Source organism: Pinus tabuliformis, chromosome 7 (genome assembly GCF_031772625.1).
Source record: "Pinus tabuliformis cultivar Carrire ecotype Pingquan chromosome 7, CPIR1, whole genome shotgun sequence".
NCBI lineage: Eukaryota > Viridiplantae > Streptophyta > Pinopsida > Pinales > Pinaceae > Pinus > Pinus tabuliformis.
This window is the reverse complement of record NC_142293.1, coordinates 1019949490-1019971068: the sequence shown is the minus strand read 5'-3', so window position 1 is coordinate 1019971068 and position 21579 is coordinate 1019949490. Positions and strand designations below refer to the sequence as shown.

The 21579-nt window shown below is 38.4% G+C and overlaps 1 pseudogene; it reads right to left on the bottom strand.

The window, feature by feature from the left end:
• Positions 1 to 14585: 14585 nt before the first annotated feature.
• Positions 14586 to 19150, bottom strand: LOC149251091 (elongation factor 2 pseudogene; annotated as a pseudogene).
• Between the last annotated feature and the right edge of the window lie 2429 nt (positions 19151 to 21579).

The following is a 21579-nucleotide window of genomic DNA, read 5'->3' as shown; positions in this document are numbered from 1 at the left end:
TAGCCAAAATATTCGTATAAAAAACATTCGATGATGAAATTCCAAAATGTAATATCCCTTTTTTGGGAAAATGTAGTGAATACCATAGATGGATTTGAAACAAAAAATAGTAACTAATAAATAACCAAAATAACACAACATAATCTGGAAATCATTTAGTCATTTTATTAATCATCAATCTGAGTAATATATAAATGAGATAGGGAAATTAAACCTAGGCTTTCTTTGCAACTAAAGCAAGACCCAGAAATATCTCTCTGGCCCAAATGAAGTAAGGCCCAAAATGAAAATATGCATTGTCCCGAGGATAATATATTGCATACTAGTTGAAGAAGAGGATGACCTCATCTCTAAAATGCCTATATCACCCTTGAAACACACCCACCAAATCATCCTCAAAAACCTAGAAAAACCAAACAAGGGTTTGGCTCCAATATGGAAGATGGGTGTTAGGGAATTCAATTGCTAAAATTGATTTCATTAAATTATAAACGAGGGATACTCGTAAGCTTGTGATGATTTCAACAAAATATATGTAGGGTTAGGCAACTGACTCTAATCTAAGAAAACTTGGTTGTTGTAAGCAAGAAAACACTAAGCTCCCTTACATGAGGTCCTTCCTTAATGTTTCACAAGGCCTATCAACAATAATAGTGTTCAAGTATTCCTAATGAAAACAGTAAATCATATAAACCTATAGAAAGCATTAAGATGAGTTACATGACATGGTTGTTGTAGGCATGAAAACATTAATCTCCCTTAGAGGAGGTCTCTTCGTGATGTTTCATAGGACCTATCAACAATCAAGATTATAACCCAACATATAAATCTAACCAACATTCACAACTATTTATAATGAAATTAAATGCTTCATTGATCCATTTGGATTGAGCTCAATTATCCTAAGAGCAAAGTGACAAACTATTCCATAAATTCATACACTACACTGAAGAAATTTACACCTAAAACTATAGGATGGAAATTTATGTAAAAGGAAGCTTTATTCTATTCCATCATAAGTTGGATACATGCTCCAAGAGTCCTCCCTTTGGAATGGATGAGGCACTCCTATTTATACAAAAACTTGAGATAACTAACAAATTTGAGATCCACAAATCTCTCCTAAATCCACAAATGTTTCATGTGATTACAAACATGTGCTAACACTTAGAAAGTAACATCTCTACCAATCCTCTCACAAATATCTAATATATTTGATAATAAATCTTATCAAAACTTCCTTGATTCTTCCCCATGAAGTATGCTTGATGGAATCTCCCAAATTTTCATCAAATCTTCAAGGGGTTGAAGAACAAATTCGAATTCGAGGCTTGGTGGTCAAATATGACTTTGTTGAAGTCTTCAAATACACCTACAAACATCATGAAACTCATCCCACTTTCATATATAAGTGAACACATGTTATTTTCCAATATTTAATCATAAATTCACTCAAAAACACTAAAATAGATGCATTGGAAAATAATAAGTGTAAACCCAATGTAATCATGAAAATAGTTTAATGTAAGGGTATGGGAAATAGAAATGTGGTTTAAAATTGAAGTGAAAGTGAAGTGAAAGGTTGCTAAAAATATGGTATTTGGATGACCCAATGTTATAGACATTTTTGTGCCTTACAGCTATAAGCATGAAATGTCCATAATCCAAGGGATCCAAAGTCCCTAAAAGTGTTGTTCCTCCACCTAAAGGAACAAGGTCAACCAATGACAGCTTCTCCTAGAAGTTCTCCACCAGAAACTGCTCAAAACTAGTCAAATCAAGATCAATTCAGAAGCTCCACTAGCTGCCTGCGTTGCAAAGCACCCAAATGCACTGGCTAGGTGCATTGCAACGCACTTGAATGCACTACCCAAGTGCGTTGAGTGGGAAATGACAAGTGGCAGAGTCATTCAACGAGGTGGAGAGACAATGGAAGCTTCCAGAATCTTCTCTAATGACACTTGCCTCACTGAATTCGACCAGTGATGAGTAAGAGGCTCTCAGTCTCCAAGTGGAAGCAAGAACTGACAGAGAGAGGCCACAAGTCAAAACATAAGCTGAATCATCCTCTTTGCTTACATCTATATATGGATCCCTCATCCCAGAGATACAGAGGTTGGAATTTTGTACTTTGCAGAGAATTGTTGTTGGTTTGAGATTGAGATTAGTATATTGGGTGATTTATGCTTTGTTGGAGGTGAGGAAGGGATTCCTTTGCTGGGAGGTAGATGCTGGATCGGGACTCATTTGGTTGTATCTCCTCTTGGACTTTCTTATCATATCAATAAAATTATTTGAGTTTCTCCTACATGCTGTGTATCAATGATGTTTTGTTATATTTGCATGTTTAGCTTAAGCTGATCCTAAGCTTTTTATGAATGTAAATCTATATCTTCGTGTAGTTTCTCTCTTCTGTGATCTTGCAGGAATTTGGTGAAGCTGGGCCAGTAAGAGAGTAGGGATCTGGGAGCTATAGAAGAGAGGAGCGATTGGATCAACAAACTAGCGCAAGACACAGGTTAGTTTATCCTTCCTCTTCGTTTACATTTCATAAAGAATAATACTCAAGTAGTTTTCCCTTTTTGTTGCTAAGGCACTGTCACACCTTAGAGTGGGATAGGGGCGTTCTGAATAGATACTTTTCCCAACAACAAATTGGCGACTCCGTTGGGGAACGTATCTAGTTAGTTTATTTGTGTTTCTATTGTTGTTTTTCTCATAAACTTAGGAGTGGCGAATCGAACTGCATTTTCCATTTTCAAATGCAAAGTAGAGATCTGCTACTCTAGTCCATTCACTGGGCCTGTTTATGATTTGAACAGCTGATCCACAAATTCTCTAACTGCCCTTTGTGATAGCTCTTAGTCCTCCTTTAAAACATCCCTCTAATTATACCTTACTGATAGCTTTTATCCGGCCAAAAACCATAGATTAAACTACAAACTGTGACCCAAAACCCAGAGAAAATTCTCATTTCTGCTTCAGCGCAGGCTCTGTGAAGAGGTTCTGCATTTCAACACAGGTCCCGAGAGGGCTACCTGCGTTGAAATTTAGTTTCTCTATGCAACAGGTGCACTGATCAGCCTTTGCCCTGTGCAGCTGTGGTTCTTTGCTTCATTTTGTTCAGTTTTATCTCTGATTTTTGCAGCCTGTTATCAGTGTGTGTAGCTATATGAAAACCCCTGTTCTTTTCCTTAATTCCGCCTCAGTTGTATAAAAGAAACTGTATTTGTTTTTGTGTATTTGTTACATCATTTGCAGTTTCCCATTACAAAAGTAAACTAGTCATACTGTCGCCCTTAGATCTAGACTTGTCGTAAGTGTCGTTTTGATCTTAGGAGTAAGTGTGTTTGCTGTTGACAGTTGATTGCGCTTTTACTTTTGTCTTTTGGATTGAATTTGTGAATTTCTAGTGTCGAAACAAGTGTTTACTTCAAAATCATAAAGTGTCGTAATCGTCTTTTTGATTTCGAAAAGAAGCTTGTTTGTGTTTTTCACTTGAAATCGAATTCAAATTTGTACAACTTTCTTTTTAGGCATCAATATTAAGAAATTGAAAACAAATACATGCATTTGTGCATTCGCATATTGATCGTTTGTATGGTTTGATTTAGGAAAAAGTGCATTTACAGTGTGCTCTTTGCTCTTTGAGAAAATATTGTGTCTTTCTTTTCCCCTTGTAGCTAGGATTTTCATTGTTGAAAAGAGATAAAAGCTTGCTTATCATCTTTAGACTGCATTTAGGAATTATATCTACATCTCGTGGTGATCCTAAAAGGCAAACTTCTAAGAAAGATCAACCTAAAATAAATTGAATGAACTTAAAAACGCATTGGAACTTAACGCACAACATAGAGGTCTAGGCTAGAGACGTGTTCCGGCGTCGTAAAACCTGGTGACTGTCGGCCTCACTGATGGTTGGGTGATTCCTCCTGAGAGACGATAAGTGCCAGTATGGATTGTGCTCCCACATACCGTCGAGTATATATTGGGAGACCCCTATAGGCATAAAACCTTTATCCATAGGAAGTCGTGTCAGCCGCCCTACTGATCGCAATGCACTGAACACAGCATTCGGGAAGATTGACCGCCCGTACCCTAAAAAGTATTCTGCGGTTTTGCGATTAGTTTGGCACACCCTCTACCTAGAACTCCAGAGCAGTCCCTTTCATTCCTTTTCAGACTCCTTAACGGAAAAGGTCCATCTGAGCACTTGTCACTTTAGGCTCATTAAAAATCGAAGGAGACTAGAGTCATCTTTTGCTTTTTCTCGACTCTTTAAAATTGAAAAAGCAAGTTGTGTCCCAGCGTCGTTAAAATTTATTTTAAACGGAATATTCATACCCTTTTTCCCGCGTTGATCTTTAGGTTGAGAAAATGGAGCCTACCAACCAAGGAATTCCCCTTGGTGGAAATCCTAGTCCCTTCTCCTCTTGGGGAGATGTTGGTGTGCCCCATATGGCCACATTGTCGCTTCCAGGACTGACAATTGGCTTTCCAGTCTGGCTCTTCTCAACCAATGTCGTTCAGAACACCACTATTCCTGAACAGTCGAATCAACAGTTAGACCAGTCCAGAGTTACCCACCAGCCTTCCACTTCCTCTAATTCTTCCTCTCCTCCTTCCTCTTTGCTTGATGGGGCTGGCAAAGCCAAAATTCAAGTTCCTAAGGAGAAGAAGGAAAAGAAGAAGAAAGAGAAGAAGAAGAAGGAGCCAAAAGCGACTGGGGGAAAATGAGTGTCGTCTAACGAAAATCCACACACAACACTGACCAGGCCTAAATCGCCATGTGTCATTTGCAAGGGAGACCACTTTCACAGAGATTGTCCCTGCATCCCTCGGATACTAAGGGACTGGTCTCCCCGTTTGCACAATCCGGTGGCATCAACCTCTGATAGCCATGTTGAAAACACACCGTCAACTAGCGAAAGTGAAGTCCCAGGACAAAAAGGGAGAGCTAGATCTCCTTGTAAACTGTGCGAAGGCAATCACGCCATCCATCGTTGTCCCTTCTTAGACGAAGCTAAAAGAGTTTTGGATGATCGTCCGGTTTCACCGTTACGACTTCCTCCTGGATATAAAGAACTCTTGCCGAGTCCTTCGTTAGTTGAAAATCCAGCTGGCCCGCTCAAGTGGTCAGCTGAAGCACCGGTCATTGAAGATGAACCAGCTGAATCCATACCCGACGAAAGTCAAAAGGTCGAGGCGGCAGTTGACCCGGTCTTGCCTTCAGAGGTTTTATCTTCGAATGATACAGTCACTGAAGAGAATAAGGATGACATCGTCCAATTTATCTTCATCAAGACAGACTCCGACGAACAGGGGGGCAACCTACCCATTCCTTTATTGCAGGAAGGAAGTTCGTCAGAGCCATACCCGGCCATCTACTCAGTCCCACCTCCAAGCAACCTAGTTGTATCCTTCGACTGGAACCAACTAGGCAGACCCCGTTTACCAGCAAGCATACCATTCCGAATTATCGTTCAAATATACAGAATGGTCATGGCTGGCACCATCATTGATGAGGGGGCATCTGTGAGTATCCTTTCCTCTATTGCTTGGAAATCGCTTGGTTCGCCATTGCTTTTGCCTGAAATGAGAAATCTGACAGGCTTTGATAAAGGAACCAGTCGACCTTTAGGGATCCTCCCCAATGTGCCCATAACATTGAAAGGGAAGACCGTTCAAATGAACGTGATGGTCGTTCAAGGACCCTTGGATTATAACCTACTCCTTGGACGAGACTATATATATTGCATGGGAGCCATCGTCTCCTCACTCTTTAGAGTAATGTGTTTTCCGCGCGAAGGAAGAGTGGTCAAGCTCGTAGACCAGCTTTCATTTCCCGGATCACGCATCGCAAATAGTCATATACCATCCCTAAATGGTCTCTTCACGCAAGAAATGTCTCAACCCACGGTCCATCCTCTCGATGAGCGCGAGTGATTCGGAAAGATATGACTGGAACCCAGGGGGCATGCGTCCTGGTCTGCTTCGGCAGGAAAACTTCGGATATAAGGTAGGTTTCCGCGGGAAAATATGACTAGTCTGTACCCCGTCCGTCTAGGAAGAGGGGTTATTCTAGAATAAGATTTTCTTGTCAAAGTTATGTGTTTGGCGCTCGTTGTCACTCACCTTTGTCTATCTCGGTAGACATCACCGAGGAAATGTTTTATTTGCGCCGCAAATAGAGCAATCTTTGGTAACCTGTAAGAGGTAGGCCTCTCTCATTAAAACAAATGTTTTAACGGACTAAAGAAGGGGTAACCTTGAAATCATACTTTATACCTGGGGGCATGCAAACCTTTTGGAGTGCAAGCAAGGGGCGGCTATTTATTTTTTAAATTTTTAGGTCCTCCCTTTAAACCTGTAGGCTAACCCTTTAAACTCGTAGGATTAGTCATTTCCAAACTTGCATAACGAAAGGATGCGGGGCATAGCTTTGTAAGGCGCAAGCTCCATAAAAAATGGCATCTTATATGAGACATTCTTATCATATGACTGGATAATCGAGCAGTTTTAGCACATAGTTCATGCTCGTTAAAAAATAAACATAAGATCGAGCAAGTGTTTCAACCCGTGTTTAAGCTCATTAAAAAATGAACTATCCTCCGATAAATAACCACTGTGAATGTAACATTATCAGCCATTAAAGCCTTGGTCATGTTTGCACCGTCACCTCCACTTTTCCATTTGGCCAATCATTCACCTCCATATGATTGTTTACCTATTTTGAGGAACAGCTGCGAAGAGTGATTTCACTAGCCATCCTTGTGACATTGTCATGATTGGAAAATTCCAACCCTTACCTGGAATCAGCTGCTACCCATTTTATCACTCATTCCTCAAAAGACGAGTCTTCTTTAAGCTCTTTTCATCTGACTCGTAAAATATGAAAAGATTGCCGAGTTTTGGCCTTCCAGCTCGTTAAAGCGACAGGAAGAGTTATCCCTCCTCTAGATTTTAATATTTTTGGACCTGAGGGATTATTGCACAAAAAGATCGAGCACTTGTTTTGTTCGGCTCGTTAAAACTATCGAAAATTCATCCCTTCTGTATTGTTTTATACTTTTTCGGACTTAAGGGATTAGATGACGAAAAAGGAATTCCAGAGTTAACTTTACGTACCTTTTCAGACTCTCTAAAAATGAAAAGGACCGAGTTATCTTTGTCGTTAGACTCGTTAAAAAGATTAATAGCGACAAACTTGTCTTTATACGAGAACGAGTTTCACTATCGCTAGGCTCGTTAAAACATAGCGATGGGTTTGCCCGAAGGGCAAATTATAGAACAAGCATATGTTATCCTCCTCAAGCTTGACAAAAATAAAGAGGTACTGGTCAGCAATGACTGGGGAAAAATTGGGAAGAAACTCAAAGAACCTTTATTGGTAGCAAGTCGCTCTTGAACATGACACTTCCACTCCGTGCCTGAGTCAGGTTGGGTTGTTTCATTCACCGGTCACATCACCATGGTCTCACCATACCATCCACCTTTGGGTTAAATGCTACCAATCCATCATATAAGTGTCGCCGACATGTTCAAGAGAAGTCATCCAGAGAAGTCATCCGTGTCCCATCCACTACCATACATTATACTTCATTCTTTCATGACCGCCACCCTGAACCATATATCATCAGATTGTTTTCACCTCCGTCAAAATCATTTGCTCCGTTCCGTGTCATTGATGTGGGATACATCAAGGCCCTCCTTTGACGGATCGCTTCTTGTCGACATCAGCTCATTATCCAAGAAGTTGATCTAGGAACACCCCCTTCAGTACTTTGAAGATTGCATGCCTCAATGGCAAGTTTCTCACTTCCGGCGACAGGTATACATCAATGACCTTCGACCGAAAGATTTTGCGTGGTGTTCGACGCCAAGTCCTTTATTCACACCACGTGAATTGTACTGCAGTACCTTGAGGGTCATCATCCTTATCGGTGATTCCTCTCACGCTTGTTAATAGTTTACATCATTGAGTGGTAATCAAGCGATGTCTTTCCATGTTCGACTTCAAAACATTTCTCACATGGATCAACTTGTACTCAGAGTGAAGATCGGACGAGATTGAAGACCCTGTATCTAGTTTCATCCATCCGGGCTGCGATATATATTCAGGAAAAATAAAGACATTGACATGTACAGCATTGTAGAACAGATAATCATCCCGCCAAAAGGATGATGATTTCATCAGAATCATCAGTCTACCATCAGACGATTGTCTGTCCTATGTACATAAAAAATGAATTTATAAAGCTGAGCATGGGAGTGCCTACCTCAGCTAGATCATGAAAACAATATGAAAATAATGTATTGTATTGTATCTTATTACAGGTCTCCTCCCAGCATTGAATGAACTTCGGATCCTCCTAATAAAGCATTTCACCCGATAAACGACCTCATACTTTAGGGGGAAACTGTTATAGACATTTTTGTGCCTTACAGCTATAAGCATGAAATGTCCATAATCCAAGGGATCCAAAGTCCCTAAAAGTGTTGTTCCTCCCCTAAAGGAACAAGGTCAACCAATGACATCTTCTCCTAGAAGTTCTCCACCAGAAACTGCTCAAAACTAGTCAAATCAGGATCAATTCAGAAGCTCCACTAGCTGCCTGCGTTGCAAAGCACCCAAATGCACTGGCTAGGTGCGTTGCAACGCACTTGAATGCACTACCCAGGTGCGTTGAGCGGGAAATTACAAGTGGCAAAGTCATTCAACGAGGTGGAGAGACAATGGAAGCTTCCAGAATCTTCTCCAATGACACTTGCCTCACTGAATTCGACCAGTGATGAGTAAGAGGCTCTCAGTCTCCAAGTGGAAGCAAGAACTAATAGAGAGAGGCCACAAGTCAAAACATAAGTTGACTCATCCTCTCTGCTTACATCTATATATGGATCCCTCATCCCAGAGATCCAGAGGCTGGAATTTTGTACTTTGCAGAGAATTGCTGTTGGTTTGAGATTGAGATTAGTACATTGGGTGATTTATGCTTTGTTGGAGGTGAGGAAGGGATTCCTTTGCTGGGAGGTAGATGCTAGATCGAGACTCATTTGGTTGTATCTCCTCTTGGACTTTCTTATCATATCAATAAAATTATTTGAGTTTCTCCTACATGTTGTGTATCAATGATGTTTTGTTATATTTGCATGTTTAGCTTAAGCTGATCCTAAGCTTTTTATGAATGTAAATCTATATCTTCGTGTAGTTTCTCTCTTCTGTGATCTTGCAGGAATTTGGTGAAGCTGGGCCGGTAAGAGAGCAGGGAGCTGGGAGCTATAGAAGAGAGGAGCGATTGGATCAACAAACTAGCGCAAGACACAGGTTAGTTTATCCTTCCTCTTCGTTTACATTTCATAAAGAAGAATACTCAAGTAGTTTTCCTTGTTTGTTGCTAAGGCACTGTCACACCTTAGAGTGGGATAGGGGCGTTCTGAATAGATACTTTTCCCAACAACACCCAACATTCCCCCCAATTGAAGGTATTGCATGTCCTCATGCGACCTTGCATTAGCTTTCTTGAAGTGCATGATGGAGTCTTTTTTCTGATGTGTAGCAACATTTTTTCTTATGGTTGGTTCTTGTGTGACAACCATAAATATTGCAACTGTTGGTTCTTGTGTGACAACACTTTCCTTTTTACTCTTATTCTTACTACAACAAAGAATGACCTTGAATATTACACCATATGGATACATTCCAAATAATGATTCAGTAATGTGTGCATCAACCATTCAATATTTTTAGCCTCATTTTCTTGAAATTGTTGTGCAAAACATGCTCGTTAAAGAGGCTATGTATAGGAAAACACAAAATTATGGATAACTTATTGAAAATTAATGTTTCTAGGGCTACAAAAATTATTTGGAACATCCTCCACATGGTAGTTTTTCTTAGGAATATTTGCTTCATATGAAAACAACTAATGCATTATGGAAGTCAATAAAGGTGTTTATAAGAAAAAAAACTTTCAATTGGGAAAAACATGTTGGTCAACAGTACATGAGGTTATGAAATATGGGATCGAAAAATATTGTAATGAATATACCCCCCCCCCCCCAAACTAAAGGTCTTTTCCATCCTTGGAAAATGTAGCAAATAAGGAAGATGTAGCATTGACGAAAACTTGACTAAACTGAGATTAGGGGTGAATTAGTTTAGCATAATCATGGAAATTAGAACTATTTTCTTTAAAATCATTAATTGAAACATTACATGAGAAACTTAACAAATAATGACCAACGGATTGAATATGTCACCAACAAGTAATAAGCAAACCAAAACATCACATGAACACATAATAACAACACATATTGACACCAAATATATTTGAAAACCCATAAAGGGAGAAAACCATGATTTTATTATTGTTTTGATGCAAAGACAAGCTTCTACTCCTTATTACATCTGATTTTGTATAGGGTCCAACCTACAAGAGGTTTCTACCTAAATTTCTGCAAGTTGCAACATGCAAGGAAGCTCCAACTCCCATATGTTTTTTGTAGGCTACAACCCACAGGAGGCTCCTACCTCAATAGGATCCAACCTGATGTTTATCAAATCACTACTTGAAAGGAGACCATAATCCCCTGATGCAAATAAGGAACAACGATGTGTTGGTTTACCTGGTCATAAATTTTGCATATCTCCATATTCGTTTTTGCCTCTTAGTCCCTTCAAATATTCTTCACATTAGATTCATATGTGCCAAGTAACTATTTCATAATACCTCAATCAGCACTCACTCATTCTCCCACTCCCTAATCTCCTTTTTCCCTCCAAAATCACATCTTTTATAAAGATAATTTCATGGTTGTTTGTATTCCACATAGGAATATGAAGTGAATAGGCTTTGACTCATTGCCTTCCACTCATTCATTTTCAAACTCTACATATTGTGAATATTATAAAATAAATAAGTGATCCACCACATATTATTTCATCCATCTATAATGATTAAGTGCCTCAATATCAACATAGTGCCAAAAACAACATTATACCACCACAACACATGAAAGCATTCTCCAATGTAAAAAATATGCACACAACATATGAAAATAATGCAAGCATATGTATGAAAAATTCACTCTCCACAACCATCTATATGTTCAAATTAGTCTTTTATTCATGTCATTGCCTCAATCTCCTTAAGTCTTGTCTTCTTTTGCTGTCATGGAATCTTAACTTTATTGTCATTGAGTCTTGCCTTTGTTGTCATGGAGTCTTGCCTTTCCTATCATGGAGTCTTTCCTTTGCATAAAAATAATTCATCTTACCTCACAAATTCTTCATTAAACAATATCTGCAACATTATCCAAGCATCAAGCCATCAACAAGCCAACATCAATGTCATACTAAACCATTAATGTATATGTTGCTCCTTTGTCCCTTGCTCCTGCATACCTTTCTACTCCTTTTATTTTTGTTCCTTGTCTTTCTCCTTTTCCATGCTTCTACATACCTATTTGTTTCTCCTTTGTCCCTTGCTTCTCTGCTTTTTGTTCCTTGTGTTGCTCCTTTGCCATGCTTCTGCATACCTTGTTTCTACTCCTTGCCTTGCTGGGCTTGTGCTACTCCTATGTCTTTCCTTGTTGGTCTTATGCTACTCCTTTGCCATCAATGACAATAATGCCAACAATCTATGGCAACACACTTGTCCTCCTCCTTTCATTTTGAGTAGTGTCTTCCTTCCTCTGATTACCTCCCCCTTTGACATCAATGGCAAGGGGGATACAAATTTCATGTAGCATGTAAAAGAGACCTCAGTGTAGTTGTCATCATTGCATTAATGATTTATAACCTGCAATGTATTTTTTTTCATAAATAATGTTGACACTATCATTTAATGAATGCTACTCTAGATGGCTTATTATGGCTCCTCCATATTGAATGAATGTTGCTCCAAAGTGAACGATTCTTTATATGACATATAAACATTGTAAGAGCGGTGAAAAATATTGTTGTGAGATGTTAATTTTAGGTATGTTCTATGCTAGAGCAATTTATTTTAATTTTCCAATATCTTTTCCTGATTAGCAATCACATCAGCATTAAAGTAAACTGCAGATAGAACATAAATATAAATCGCAGAAGACAAGCCAAGACAAGAGGACACAAGATGTGGCGCCAGCTAGGGACAAACCCCAATGTGGGGAAACCCTTGATCAATTCTTCTTTTATGTTCTTCAAAGTTCAGCAGAGAAAGAGAGAGAGAGAGAGAGATAGTACATTTACAATAGAAGTCAACACTTTGACTTTTGATATCTGCATGAGATCAGTTGAAGACATATTGCTTCAACTGATTCTCCAAGGTGACTGCTTCACCTATCATAGTATATTGCATTCATCATACCATTCATCATCACGGTGCTGCATCATGTTGTACCCATGTGCTGCACTTTGCTGCATCCATCACTGAGTTGTTCTCATTACAGTGTTTCTCCCAAGCTATTAGGTAACTGAGTCCTTCAAGGGTTGCAGACCATCTAGGAGAGCCCCTCCTAATCCATACTACCACCTGCATGCTGCATTATTCCCATGGAACAACCTTAGCTACTTGCTATGGCTTGTAGCCTAGAAAAGCAGTTGGTTGTAGCAGTCTACTCTTCCAACAGGTCTCATTCAATCTTCAAACAACAACCCCATAGCTTCTCTTCAGTGGATACTTATGCCTAGCATATTATACCAAAACATGACCATGTTGTTACTTACAACAAGTGGCTAGATGACTGTGCAAGGCTTCTTTCAGGACAACACCCAACTGCTTTTCTCCTGAAAACAACCTACCTCGAACAATCCTCCTCAACTGCGGATTGAGGCCTTTAATGACAGCATCCTAGTGAATGTTTAAATGCTGTTGTTTGGAGCCACCTTGAGCTGCCCATAGCACCCTCCTTAACTGCGGCTTAGATCCCTCCATGGACTGTGTATACATTTCTTCCTTGACTGCATCTAGGGCACCAGTGTGTCCCTTCTTGCTGCGTATATGCCCTCATGGATTGCGGCCTTAACCTTAAGTGTCACAGCTAGGATACTGCGTTTAGACATCAGCCAGATCTCTGTGTTTAGATCTCTTCATGACAACAATAGGATCTATCTTTATGACTGCGTTTTAATTAGAACAGCAGTTAGGGCATTCCTCATTTAGGACAGTGTTGGGCCTCCATCTTTGACTGTGTATCAGCGTATTAGGGCTCCTCCTAACTGCGTGTAAGGGCCTCTTGTCCAGCGGATAAGGGACTCCATAACTGTGGATAGATTAGGTCTGTTTAGTCCTCCTTTGTGCAGCGTATAGAAGCCTTCTTTGTCTATGGATATAGGGTTGTAAATAGGTCCTGTGGTAAGGCTCCTTCTATGTCTCTTTTGTGACTGCAGCTAGGGCTTCATCTGCGGCTAGGGCATCTCCTTTAGGCCAGCGTATCTTCATTGTGTCTCTCCTTCACCAAAACCCAAAGACGTGGAGAGGAGGAGACCACACATGAAGAGGTGTGTATTCCAAATGATTTCAAGTCCTCTATATTTATACTAAAAACGTAGATGATGAATAGACATGACTATTGGGCTTCTGAGCCTACTCAAGTTACTGGCTGACTTGACAATTTGTCTTATAACACAAATAAATTCATAACTCCATGAATACTTATCGGAATCGGATGATCTTTAGATCAATCCTACACCTCTCGATGAGAGGGATCCAATAAAAATATCAGCTGCCATAAATAAGATGACCCACATGGAGTTTGGCCCTAGTTGCCAATTTTAACATGAGAACACTTTGAAAGCAAGAATATTGTTGAGAGAACAATTTGTAAGGAAAACATGGTATGCATGAGAAATGCATTATATTGAGCATTGCTTGATATTAAAAAAATGCAGCATATTTAATACCAAATGATAGTATTAAAGCTTTTTTAAAGAAACATATTAAAGCAGGAACAAGACTCTCCTGTATGATGATTTAAACCAATAATTTAGATTTTATTCCAAAGTCTTGAGTACCAACAAAAAGGCATCAACAAAGGCTTAAATACCCCTGAACATTCTTCTTGAATGTGTTTTTGAGATGTTGGTTTGTAGCAACTTCAAAATCTCAATTCCCCAAGACAATAGATCTATCTTCAAGAGTGTTTTTAACAACATCCTTAATTTGAGCAATTAGAATTGTAAATGAGTGAGGATTCCTAATATTTTCCACAAAAATGTACTTTACTTCCTAGGACGTGTTTATATACAATCCCAGCCCATTCAAGATCATTAAGAGTCAGATCATCAACAAAATTGACAACTTGCCTACCATGTTAGAACCAAAGAACCATTGCTGGTCCAACATAACCATGTCCATCAGGCAGTGTGGTTGGACCCATTACTACTCCTTGATATCCCATAGGGTACTAGACACTAGATACAATAGGGTATCATGAGTTCATATATCATGTTTTGGCATTGCATAATGCATACGCTTTGGATACCAATCAAATTATTGAATAACATAAATTTAACTAGTCCTAGCACATAAAACTGTGTTTTAATACTCACGTAAGTTCCTCAATATTGACAGCATCCGACATGCAAACATAGCAAGGCTCTACATCTTGTCTTTGTACTCTGACAAGGGAGTCATAATCTCCTTAAGACCCTTCCTCTTATGGATATCAGTCACAAGTTTCCCAGCTCGGGAACCAAATTCCAATGGATCAGATCCATCATATCCCAGTGGTCAAACAACCATTGAGGGAAAGCCTGGTCGGAAGTTGCAGCATGAAGAGTACTTGAGAATCCAAATGATTCAACAATTGGTAGATATGCCTTGATGTTGTATAGTGGAGTTCCTAGCCTCTGCACTTCTTCAAAAACATGACCTCTCTTCTGGTTTAGCACACCATAAATACCACCAAGGGCATTCTCAAGAGCGTGAATCTCAACAAGATATACTAGCTCAAGAAGTCGTGGTTTGGTAGTAAGCTGAGATGCATACATAACCCTTCTAGTCATTGGGATAATCTGGCCACCTCCTCTATGGATCACATAAGTGTGAAAAGCCACGTCACAAACCTCAAATCAAATACCACACATGTTCTCTTCTGCGAGAGCACCTTCATTAGAATTAGAATGCAACAACCACTGACTCGTTAATTTCATTCAAGTATTGAAATCCCTTACACATATCCACCACCACTACTAGGATCAAGCAACCACACTGAAGCAGTCAAGAAGGAAATGTTGTTGAGGATTCTCCTTCATAAGATGCACAAGTTCATGGCCATATAGTGAATTCATCTATGTATGAAGAGAACCCACACATAAGGAAGCTATACAGAGCACTGAGATATCAAGGATTTTGCCAGATTTGAACAATAATTAATTATACCTGTAATAGATAATCTGCCACATGAACAAATAATAATTGTAATTATTATTTTAACATACTTGGAGCATGCAAGGCTGAAAATTTGGTAATATTCCCTTCAATCACTTTAGATCATGCGGGAGTGATACAATTTTGAAAGCTGTCAAATATTTGTCAATATATAACACCAAATTTGATTATTTTCCATGTGTTTTACTCCTGCGTTAACGACCTTCCTTCTAGCATATGACGCTACCAACACATGTCAATACTTTAATATGAAAGTTGAAAAAAGACCTAAGAACTTTCTTGTGCAATAGAATGAGTCGAAATGCATTTGCAAGGGATGCCAATCATATCATCTTCCACCTCTTGGTTTCATTTTGTTGGAGCAGTAACAATGCATTTTCTAAATCAATATTTCCAAGAACCTACTCAGAAAGAAACTGAGAATGTCAAGGATTATATAATTATGTGTGGTCACTTTTGGAGATCTTAATACCAATTTAAATGAACGTTTTTCGAAGAGTGTCGAAACAATTGAACGCTCTGGTCGTACATGGCCAATTCCATTGACCACACCACCCTTTCAGCTAGCTTTTCCAAGATATTTCCATGGGATTTCATCGACATAATTAAATTATCACTACCTGTTAGATCAAGATATTTAAGGCTAATTAAAACCTTGAAGGAATTTGGAAGTCTCTCCAAACTACGTGAGCACGATAGGTTTAGGTGTTCGAGGTTGACCAAATTGCCAAATAAATCTGCCAGTGACTTCATTTTCCAAGCATTTATTAACTCAAAACGCTTCAAAGATGACAACTGACAAAATTAATTTGGCAATGATCTCATATTATTCTCCTCAAGTAACCTGAAGTAACAAGTTGTTCCTTTCTCTTCCTCTTCCACACTTTCATAGATCGTTTTCTTTTGTTTGCATTTATTTCATAGTTTTCTCTTATTGAAGTTCCTTCCATCTTCTGTCTAGTGTTCTTTAGAATATATGGCAGCTTACAATCCTTGGTTTTGTGGCTAAGATTATTACACACAAAACATCTTGTGTTTCCAAAGAATAGAGAAAATTATGTGTTTCTTTTTGCATTCATGTTTTTCTTCATATACACTTTGCATTCAACCGATTTATGTCCAAATTCATGACACATATAACAATAACCATAGAAATATTTTATGTACCTGGTTGTCGGTGTTCTCCTTTGTTTTCTTGTTGGATAGTATCTTCTTATTTGTTGCATGTTTTGCTGAATAGTCTTGATCTTTCACATGTCCATCTTCATGGCAAGGAAAACATGTGATGTTTTTCCCAGAAGCAAAGAATCTCCTTTGAGATATTCTAAACTTGTTCAACTCATTCATTGGATTTTGATATTGCTACTTGGTTTTTTTTCTTTACAAAGCATGTTGCTATTAGACTCTTCTTTTATAGGTCCTTTTAGAGTTGCTTCATTATCATCTTTAATGGTTTCCTTTGTTGAGTTCTTCATGGAGGAAAGGTCCTCTTCTAGTTGCTTACACAACCTATTATTTTCTTCTAACTTACTTCTAGCTTAGTCAACCTCAACTTCTAATCGTTTACATTGTAGGTCTCTCTCCTTGAAATTACTGCTCATCACCTCTTCTAGTCTCCCTGCTTCTTCAAGTTGTGTCTTCACACTGACAATTTCCTCTTTAACTCATGCTCTTTCTCATCACATATCTCCACCAGTGTCTTCAAAAATTTGTTTTTATTCTTCAATCTTTCTATACTAGTCAATGATAAGTCAAGCCTAGCTTGATTTTCATCTGTCTTTTCTTCATGAGGGATGGGTACATTCACACAGGTAAAGGTTTCCTTTTGAAAAGGTTTTTTATCCTTCCTCTCTCTTTTCTTTCTCTGCACTACTGCTGCTAGCCTCTGCATTCATGAGATGCAACCTATCCCATATTTCTTTTGCAGAAGTTAAATCTATGATTGTATAAAGATCCTTATTATGAAGATTTTTATACATGACACATTTTAATTTAGCATTCCACTGTTGTTCTTGCAAAGAGGGAGAATATTTGCAGTAGCCATCACATACTAGTTTCCATACACCAGGTTCGTAAGATATCAGTTCAAATTTTACCTTATCTCTCCATTCATGAAAGTTTGCTGCACTCAACACAGGTACATTTTGATAGTCCATGAATCAACCAAATCTACCTTAAAGTTGTTAGGCTTATACAGAAGGAACCGACTCTGATACCAATTGATGAAAACTTAACTAAACTGAGAGGAGGGGTGAATCATTTTAGCATATTCATGGACATTAAAATTCTTTTCTTTAAACTCATTAACTGAAACATTACATGAGCATCTTAACAAATAATGACTAGCAGATTGAATATGTGAACAACAAGTAATAATCAAACCAAAACATCACATGAACACATAATAACAACACATATTGACACTAGATATATGTGGAAACTCATAAAGGGAGAAAACCACGATTTTATTATTGTTGTGATGCAACGGCAAGCCCCTACTCCTTATTACATCTGATTTTATGTAGGCTCCAACCTACTAGAGGTTGCTACCTCAATTTTCTGCAAGCTGCAACATGCAAGGAAGCTCCAACTCCCATATGTTTTCTGTAGGCTACAACCCATAGCAAGCTCCTACCTCAACATAATCCAACCTGATGTTTATCAAGCCACTACTTGAAAGGACACCATAGTCCCCTAATACAAATAAGGAACAACAATGTGTTGGTTTACCTGGTCATAAATTATGCATATCTCCATCTTCATTTCTGCCTCAGTCCCTTCAAATATGCTTCACATTAGCTTCATATGTGCCAAGTAACTATTGCATAATACCTCAATCAGCTCCCACTCATTCTCCCACTCTCTAACCTCCTTTTTCCCTCCAAAATCACATCTTTTATAAAGATAATTTGATGGTTGTTTGTATTCCACATAGGAATATGAAGTGAATAGGCTTGACTCTTTGCCTTCCACTCATTCGTTTCCAAACTCTTCATATTTTGAATATTATAAAATAAATAAGTGATCCACCACATATTATTATGTCCATCTATAATGATAAGGTTCCTCAATATCAACATAGTTATAAAAACAACATTATACCACCACAACACATGCAAGAATTCTCCAACAACCATCATATGAAAATAATGCAAGCATATGTATGCATCATTCACTCTCCACAACCATCTATATGTTCAAATTCATATTTTCTTCATGCCATTGCCTCAACCTCCTTGAGTCTTATCTTGTTTTGCTGTCATGGAATCTTTCCTTTGTTGTCTTGGAGTCTTTCCTTTCCTATCATGGAGTCTTGCCTTTGCATCACAACAATTCAACTTGCCAACAAATTAGTGTCACTGCAAATTATTCATTAAACAATATCTGCAACATTATCTAAGCATCAAGCCATCAACATGCCAACATCAATGTTCTACCAAACCATCAATGTATCTGCTGCTCCTTTGTCCCTTGCTCCTGCATACCTTTCTGCTCCTTTTCTTGTTGTTCCTTGTGTTGCTCCTTTTCCATGCTTCTGCATACCTTGTTGTTGCTCCTTGCCCCATCAATGTATCTATTGCTCATTTGTCCCTTGCTCCTACATACCTTGCTTCTCCTTTGCTTGTTGTTCCTTGTTCTACTCCTTTTCCATGCTTCTACATACCTTGTTGTTGCTCCTTGCCCCATCAATGTATCTGTTGCTCCTTTGTCCCTTGCTCTTACATACCTTGCTTCTCCTTTGCTTGTTGTTCCTTGTGTTGCTCCTTTGCCATGCTTCTGCATACCTTGTTGTTGCTCCTTGCCCCATCAATGTATCTGTTGCTCTTTTGTCCCTTGCTCCTGCATACCTTGCTGCTCCTTTGCTTGTTTTTCCTTGTGTTTCTCTTTTTCCATGCTTCTTCATACTTTGTTGTTGCTCCTTGCCTTGCTGGTCTTGTGCTACTCCTATGTCTTGTCATACTGGTCTTGTGCTACTCCTTTGCCATCAATGACAATAATTCCAACAATAATGACATGAAATAGAGAAGGATACGAAAGGAAAAATAGAGAATTTTTTCAAATACATGTATTTTAGCATTCAAGGAATTATTGATTAAAGAGTGGAAAACAACATACCTTCACCTACCTGAGAAGGTCTTGAGCTATGCATATGAGAGATCTTTGTATGGCTGGAATATTTTTGGCTGCTACTATTAGATCATCGATTTTCAAGTGAAACAATCTGATATGCTTGGTTGTATGAAGATAGAATGAGATTTGAAATTGATACATTTGTACCATCTTATTGTTGGAACTAAGTTGTTGGTGATGAACTCTAGAGCTAAATTTTGATTTATGGAACATTTCTACAAGTCGTTGTAATACATTTGTACCATCCTATTGTTGGAACTAAGTTGTTGGTGATGAACTCTAGAGCTAAATTTTGATTTATTGGAACATTTCTACAAGTTGTTGTAAGTGTTATGGAACCTTATAGTCTTCATTCATATCTACATCGTCGCATAATTCTTTTCTATGTGAATAAATTTTGCTGATGTCGAACATAGAAATAAATTGTTGGATTACCGACCATTAATGAATGTCGTTAACCAACACGATACTACTCACCATTAATGTCAATGAGAGTCAAGATTCCCAAGTACATCTTACTGGGTATGAATAAATAAGTTGAATTCAAGTCACCTAGAAGATCTGACAAACAGGGGACATTGATGTATTCCCACTGTTCATTGGCGAGAGAACTTGCCATTAAGACATGCAAGCCTCAAGGTACTAAAAATAACTCTAGTCTCAAACCTAGATAATGTGTTGAAGTTGATGGGTCAAGACTTGCTAGAAGGAGGGCCTTAATGAATCCCCCATCATCTAATAGGAGCATAAAGTAATGATTCAGAGGATTATAGATGAAAGAGTTGCATCTATGAAGCAGGTTTTATTTTGCAAAATGAAAAGGACAATGAGGTAATTCAGCATTGTAAGTGAGTTGAATGACTTTATTCATGGGTTAGGTATGAAATGTAAGTGAGGTAGGAAAGTGTGAAACTTGAAAAGGAAAAATGGTTTGAAGTTATGCTCTAGGAAGATGGAAATTGATGGATGGATTGTAAGCTTAGAAAGAGGGAAATGAATGAGTAGGAATGGTATTATGGATGTGATTTGAAATGGAGTTGAGTTCTTCATGTTATTTTTGAAAAATAAATTGATCTTTGAAAACCACTTGTGCATAAATTGATCTTATTTGATCATCCTAGAACCTATAAAAACTTAGCAATAATCTGTAATAAAACATAAGATTCTCGAAGGAGAGAGGTGATCAGTTTGTCTTCATACGATATATACGTAACAAATTGATATATAGTGTTAATAAAAAAAAATCAAGGAAGATAAATAAAAATGAAATTCACTTTTTACCTGCCAGGAAGTGGTGTACGTTGGACTAATTGTTTGTGTTTCATTGATAATTTCTTCATTTGATATCGAATTTGAGTGATTCAAAAAATAAATTCATATCAAAAACATGTTTTTAATGATTTAATGCTTTTTCCAAGTCCAATTGCTATAAAATCCATTAAAAAATGACCATTTTTTGTGTCTCAAATGCTATTGAAACCTATCTCATCATGTAGAGCTCACCGAGATCTTTCGAACGACACTTGAATTGTCTCAAATGGATGTGGTATGAGAAAGTTATGGCTTTTTGAAGTTTTAGAAAAACAATGAAATTGGAGGCATGGGTGACACATGGAAACACTAGGGAGTGCCATATGGCAACACCAAGGAGTGCCACGTGGCAGCTCCAGAAGATGCCACATGGTAGTGCGATGCTGACATGGATTGATGACATGGCATGATGACCCAAAAGATGATGATGTGGTAGTGATGTGGACAACTTACATGGCGATGATGTGGCATTGACTGGTCAACTACTGATGTGGCACGATGAGTTAGCAGAGTGAAGTGGTCTTCTCACTGATAAGGTGACGTGGAAGACTGTTGGGTGATGACAGTGCAATGTTGACGAATAGTAAGATGCCACGTGGACCAATCAAATGTCGCCATGTGAGAGCAAATTTGTTGCCTAGTTAAGGGTTGTCAAAATTGTAGAATAGTTAACAAATTTTGGTCTCTATTAGATTTGAACTCATCACCTCTCTATTACAAATTCAAAGACTTACCACTAAACCACATTCAAATTTGTGAA